The following is a 6,135-nucleotide window of genomic DNA, read 5'->3' as shown; positions in this document are numbered from 1 at the left end:
TTCTTTTTTTGGGGGGAGGAGTTTTCTTCATTAACCTTTTGCAACTCCTTTTCCAATTGATCAATTCTACTTTTGAAAGAGCTTTCCATTTGACCAGTTGAGGTTCTGAGAGAATTAGTTTCTTTTTGCATTTGCCCATTTGTAGATCTGAGAGAATTATTCTCATTTTTGTATTTGTCCAATTGAGGATCTGAGAGATGTATTCTCATTTTATATTGGTCCAATTGATTGTGTGAGAGACTTATTCTCATTTTGTAATTGTCCAATTGATGATCTGAGATATGTATTCTTCTTTTGAATTTGTCCAATTGTACTTTCTAAGGTTTTTGTTTTCTTGTTGCAAGGTATTAATTGTCTCTCCCAAATTTTTAAGCTCCTTCCTTATTTCTTCAAGGAAGTCTTTCTGTGCTGAATACCAGATTGTATTCTCCTCAGAGGTTCCAGGGCTCTCTGAGTTAGGGTCTTTCCCTTCTAAGAATTTTTCTATGGATCCACCTTTCCACTGACCCTTCTTCATTTTGCTAAGACCTGAGTTGGGGAGTGGCTGGTTCACAGGGGCTTGGGATCCCCAAAGGCTTTACTCACTGAGTGAAGTTCCTCTGGCTGGCCAGTAAGAGGTATTGCTTGCTTTCTCCGGAGTGTCTGTGACCTTGATTCAGTCCCTCTTCTTTTGCTTGAAGGGAGGAGTTGGAGCTATTGAATTCTTTTGCCTTCAGTCAATGATGGGCTTTAACCTGGCCCGAGGTCATTCCTCAGCTGGTCTGGTTCTTCTGCTCACACACTTGGGCCTGAGGCAGAAGAAGTTTGCATTTATTTGTTTGGGAGGAAGTCTGAGTTGTAATGGGACAGTGTTGCTCAGACCAGAGGTGCCCAGGGATGTTATGTCTGCAGCTCTCCTGCTCCAGAACTCTCCCCCCAGCCCTGTCCACAAGCTCCCAGGTGATAGCCCCAACACCAGTGCCTCTGCTCCCTAGTTGACTCAAGCCCCTGCTATCTAGCCCCACTGCTGATCCAGCAGATCCAGCTCTCAGGCCCTTAGACTCCAGGGTCCAATTCAGCTGTTAATCTGGTTGATCCAGGCCTTATCCTCCCTCTGAACCCAGACTCACCCACCCGAATTCGGCCAAAGCTGCTGCTGGAGACAAATCCTGAGGTAGATGTTCTTTCTCCTGGCTTTTCTTTCTGGCTCTTGTGGGTCAGATTTCTTTTAAGAGGTTTGTTTCATGTGATAGATGGGGAAGAGATCTGGAGACTTTAGCACTCTGCCTGTCTTCTCTCTGCCATCTTGGCTGGAAGTCAAAATAAATAAAATCTTAAAGAATGGGAAAAAATGCTGTCATAATTTACTTCAAAGATAGGTTCAATGGAATGTGTGCAAAAATATGATGGAAACAGTCAAAAAGTATTGAGTCATATTCCTAAATATTTATATCAATTTAAAAGTAAACATTCACTAATTGATTGTGTATTTATTATTTTTAAGTAACAAGAGTCACACAAGAATATTTAATATTTCCCAGTTTGATGTACAGCACACCCTAGGCTTTTGATGAAAAACTACCATATTTTCCCATGTATAAGATGCTCCCATGTTTAAGATGCACCTTAATTTTTGGGACCTGATATTTGAAAAAAATCAGTTAGATAAAGTTATTCAACTCAAGTTTTATTCATCATAAAATTCAGGGATCTTCTGCTCATAGCTTTCAGGCATCTTTTGCACAAGTCTTTTGCATGAACACATGCTTGGTCCATTCTGTTTCATGAAACTGAAGCACCAATTGTGTCCTTTGAAATCAGTCACTTCTTTTTCATCAGCTTGCCTCTTGCTGAACCATCTTTGTGAATTCCAATTGTCCTTTGTTTATCAATCCATGTCTTCAATTCCCTCTAACTCAGGTCATTTGGCTTACCTGGGTCTCATGGCATTTGTTTGCTGTGGATGGTTTCTTCTTCCCATTGCCAGTCTTGAATTATTTTCTCAGTGGGAGGAGGATCAGACTGATGTTCAGCAGCATGATTTTTATAAACTTTTGCAAACTGGTTCACTTTGAACTTGAATTCAGCACTGGCTGAAAATCTTTTCTGAGCCATTCCTGGGTAGAAAGTGGCAAAATGTCATCTAATATACTGGTAACAAATGCAAAAGAATTAGCGCAAAAACACATGCAAAAAAGTGGGAAATTGAAGTAAAAAATAATCTACAACTACTGTATTAAATTAGCTCCCAGTTTTTAGACCTCAGTTTTTTTTTTTTTTGTGAAAAAGGGTGCTTCTCATACATTTGGAGATATAGTATGACAACTGTATTCCCATGAGTGCAGCTAGGTGGCATAATATATAGAACACTGGCCCTGGAATCAGGAGGAGGGAGTTCAAATCCAGCCTCAGTCACTTGACACTTCCTAGTTGTGTGACCTTGGGCAAGTCACTTAACCCTGATTGCCTCACATCCAGGGTCATTTCCAGTTGTCTTGATTAATATCTGACTACTGGACCCAGATAACTAGAGGAGAAAATTAGGCTGATGACTTAGCACAACACCCCTCAGTCAAATCCTATTCATGTGCTTGTCATGGCATCACCCCCTGATATTATAGTCTTCTTTGAAAATGAAGGACAAACATTATATTTCCATTAATCTCCAGACCTAAGTGTCAGACCTGGTTGCAGTAGAGCTAATACTCTAGATTCAGAAGAAATTACCAGTAGAAGATGAGGAAAGTAAGACATACAAGAAACAGAAGGAACTTCCTACAGCTGAGAGAGCAGAATAAGGAGTAAAATCCCTGTCCCTCTCCCATATTCACTTCAAAAAACCCATAAAATAATGCCCCAAAACAAATCTGGGAAAAAAGCAGAGCCTTCAAAAAAGATGGGGTAAAGTAATCTTTGAGCACAAGAAAATTGGAATATTGGCAGGAAAGGTCCGATTCATCAGGTAAAAGAGGAGCATAGTCTAGAACAGGAAGCATCCCAGTAACCTAGCAGAAAGTTCCACCTCAGCTGCCTAGGATGAGATCCTGAGTACCAGTTCCATGGAACAGGCAAACCCCACCAGTAGCTTCCCCCATGTGCCACAGAATAGCAAAAGGAAACAAAAGACTCCAGCTCCAAGAACCAACCACTAGCTTCATCATAGCTCTGGGCAAATAGACAGGAAAACCCATGTGTTTTAGTGTAGAAACACAGAAACACATCTCTGGCCTCAGTACATACCAGAAACCAGTCCTAGGACCTGACAGCACTAGGTAAGCTACCAGACTCCTATGTCTTCCCAGCAGCAACCCTTCAGAACAGCCCAGAAACAAAGGCCTACATGGACCTCAAGGCAACATCAGTGTGGCTATGTATTATATATATGTACATAAATATATGTGTATAATTGTGTGTGTAATACACATACACATACATGCAGTTTTAACCCTGAATTCCTTCCAAATGAGGGGTAAATGGGTCTTTTCCCCCCCCTACTGAATACATAATGATTTATGAAAATTATATATGTCTAATTGCCTATTGGAAAGACTAATTTGACTAATTTCATTTTTCTTTAGTATCATTATTTTCATGAAAACCAAACAGGTCATAATTCCCTTCAGAACTGCCATTAGAGAATATTTGGAATATTAATTACTTAACTACATCTAATTACATGTTGAATCATATTAATATGATATAATTTGCCATATTATTTTATAGCTATAGAGAAATAAAAGTCTTAAGGAAAAAAATAGATTAAATCCCATTCTTATTAGTTGTGATGATATTTTATAAAAACTTTCAATTCATGAATAAACCTAATGTAGGATTTTAAAGTTTTAGTATTTGAATATATGAAAACAAACGTTCCTACTTAAGGATCCTAGTTTTTAAGAAAAGGAATTGGGGCGGCTAGGTGGCACAGTGGATAAAAGCACCTGCCCTGGAGTCAGGAGTACCTGGGTTTAAATCTGGTCTCAGACACTTAATAATTACCTAGCTGTGTGGCCTTGGGCAAGCCACTTAACCCCATTTGCCTTGCAAAAAAACCTAAAAGAAAAAAAAAAAGAAAAGGAATTAACACTACGGATCAATTAGATAAAATTAATTTTATTTTTAAAAAAAACTTTGAGACTTCCTCTTTTTCCGACAGGAATCATGGCGGGCACAGAAGAAAAGAAGAAGCTACCATCTGTTCCAGAGTCTCTTCTGAAAAAACGAAAGGCTTTTGAAATTCTTAAGGCCAAGTGCCTGAAGAAGAAGGTGGCAATAAAAAAGCTCCGTAAAATACAGAGAAAAGTTATCTGTGAAAAAGCTAAAGCTTACCATAAGGAGTACAGACAGATGTAAAGAAGCAAAATCCAGTTGGCTAGAATGGCACGAAAAGCTGGCAACTACTATATACCTGCTGAACCCAAGTTGGCTTTTGTGATCAGAATCAGAAGTATCAATGGTGTTAGCCCAAAGGTCCGAAAAGTATTGCAACTTCATCGACTTCGCGGAATCATCAATGGCACTTTTGTTAAGCTTAACAAGGCTTCAATTAACATGCTGAGGATTGTGGAACCATACATTGCATGGCGTTATCTAAACCTGAAGTCTGTGAATGCTTTGATTTATAAACATGGTTATGGCAAGATCAAGAAACAGAGAATTGCCTTGACTGATAATTCTCTTATTGCAAAATCTCTTGGTAAATATGGAATTATCTGCATGGAGGACTTGATCCATGAGATCTACACTGTTGGCAAGCACCTCAAAGCTGCCAACAACTTCCTGTGGCCCTTCAAACTTTCTTCTCCTTGGGGTGGAATGAAGAAATAGACAACACATTTTGTGGAAGGTAGAGATGCTGGTAACAGGGAAGACCAGATCAACAGGCTTATTAGAAGAATGTACTAAAGGTCTCCACCATGATTATTTTTCTAATGGTCTGTTAATAAAAATGGCTGTGACAAAAAAAAAAAAAAACAACTTTGATCTATATGACCTCTAACCTTTAAATATCCGAAACAATTTTTAAAATTGATTAATCAGAAACTATTCATGAATGCCACTATTAAGTATATATTTGTTTGTAATATAAGAATCTCATTTTAAATGTAGTATGATAGTACCTTTCTATAAGCAGGGTGGCATACCTCCCTCACCTAAGTCTTTTCACTTGTAACATTGACTTAAGAGCCTCTGTCTCACAAGATTTTCATGGGAATTCAATAAATTATTGCATGTAAAATGCTTTATGAAGTTTAAAGTGTTTTATAAAGGTGAATTACTATTTTTATTACTGTAAAAAGAGGTTGCTCTCTATCTAATTGAGCAATTCCCAGTTCCCTTTTGTATTAATGTAAAGTAATTGTATTAATTATATTAATGTAAGTTAAAGCTTCACTAGGACAGCTAGTGGCACAGAAGACAGAGTTCCAAACCTGAAATCAGGAACAGTCATTTTCATGAGTTCAAATCTGGTCTTCTACATTTATTAGCTGAGTGACCCTGGGTAAATCATTTAACTGTATTTGTCATAGTTTTCCTCATTTGTAAAATGAGTGGAGAAGGAAATGACAAACCACACCAGTATCTTTGCCAAGAAAACTTCAAAGGGGGTTATGAAAAGTCAGATACAGCTGATAAATAACAACATAAATGAAAAGTTTGATTTAAAAAAAAAGCAGCCTCCCTATTATCTTTAATAGTGAGGCTGTGTAGTATAGTGGATAATGAACTGCTCTGAAAGTCAAGAAGACCTGAATTCAAGCCCATTACAATTCTCTGATACTGAATACATCATTGAACTTCACTGTGACAACGAGAAATTCTCTATAAGTTGAAGAAAATTATAAAGAATTGACTTGACCCCAAAGAAGGGAAAGAAAAGAGACTTGTACTCTTTCTAGGAAAGACATCCACTAATCTCTGTCATGGCACATCATGTCAATGAATTGATTTGCTTTTTTTCTTTTTCTCTTCTTCCTTTATTTAAAAATAATACCTTTGCTAGAAAGGATAGTTCTCTGAGAGAATATAAAGCAATAGTGAATATAAAGAATATAAGCAATTTAAAAAAAACCTATGAATATAATTATATTTAAAAGAAGACCATTAGTTACAGAGAAAGCACCAAGCTGACATTAGATAAGGGTTTTTTCATCA

General features: G+C 37.6%; 1 pseudogene; it reads left to right on the top strand.

Moving 5' to 3' along the window:
- Nucleotides 1–4,138: 4,138 nt before the first annotated feature.
- Nucleotides 4,139–4,945, top strand: LOC141523845 (large ribosomal subunit protein uL30 pseudogene; annotated as a pseudogene).
- Nucleotides 4,946–6,135: the final 1,190 nt, after the last annotated feature.

Source organism: Macrotis lagotis, chromosome 1 (assembly GCF_037893015.1).
Source record: "Macrotis lagotis isolate mMagLag1 chromosome 1, bilby.v1.9.chrom.fasta, whole genome shotgun sequence".
Taxonomy (NCBI): domain Eukaryota; kingdom Metazoa; phylum Chordata; class Mammalia; order Peramelemorphia; family Peramelidae; genus Macrotis; species Macrotis lagotis.
Note: the sequence above shows the minus strand (reverse complement) of the source record. Positions and strands in the feature narration are given on the sequence as shown.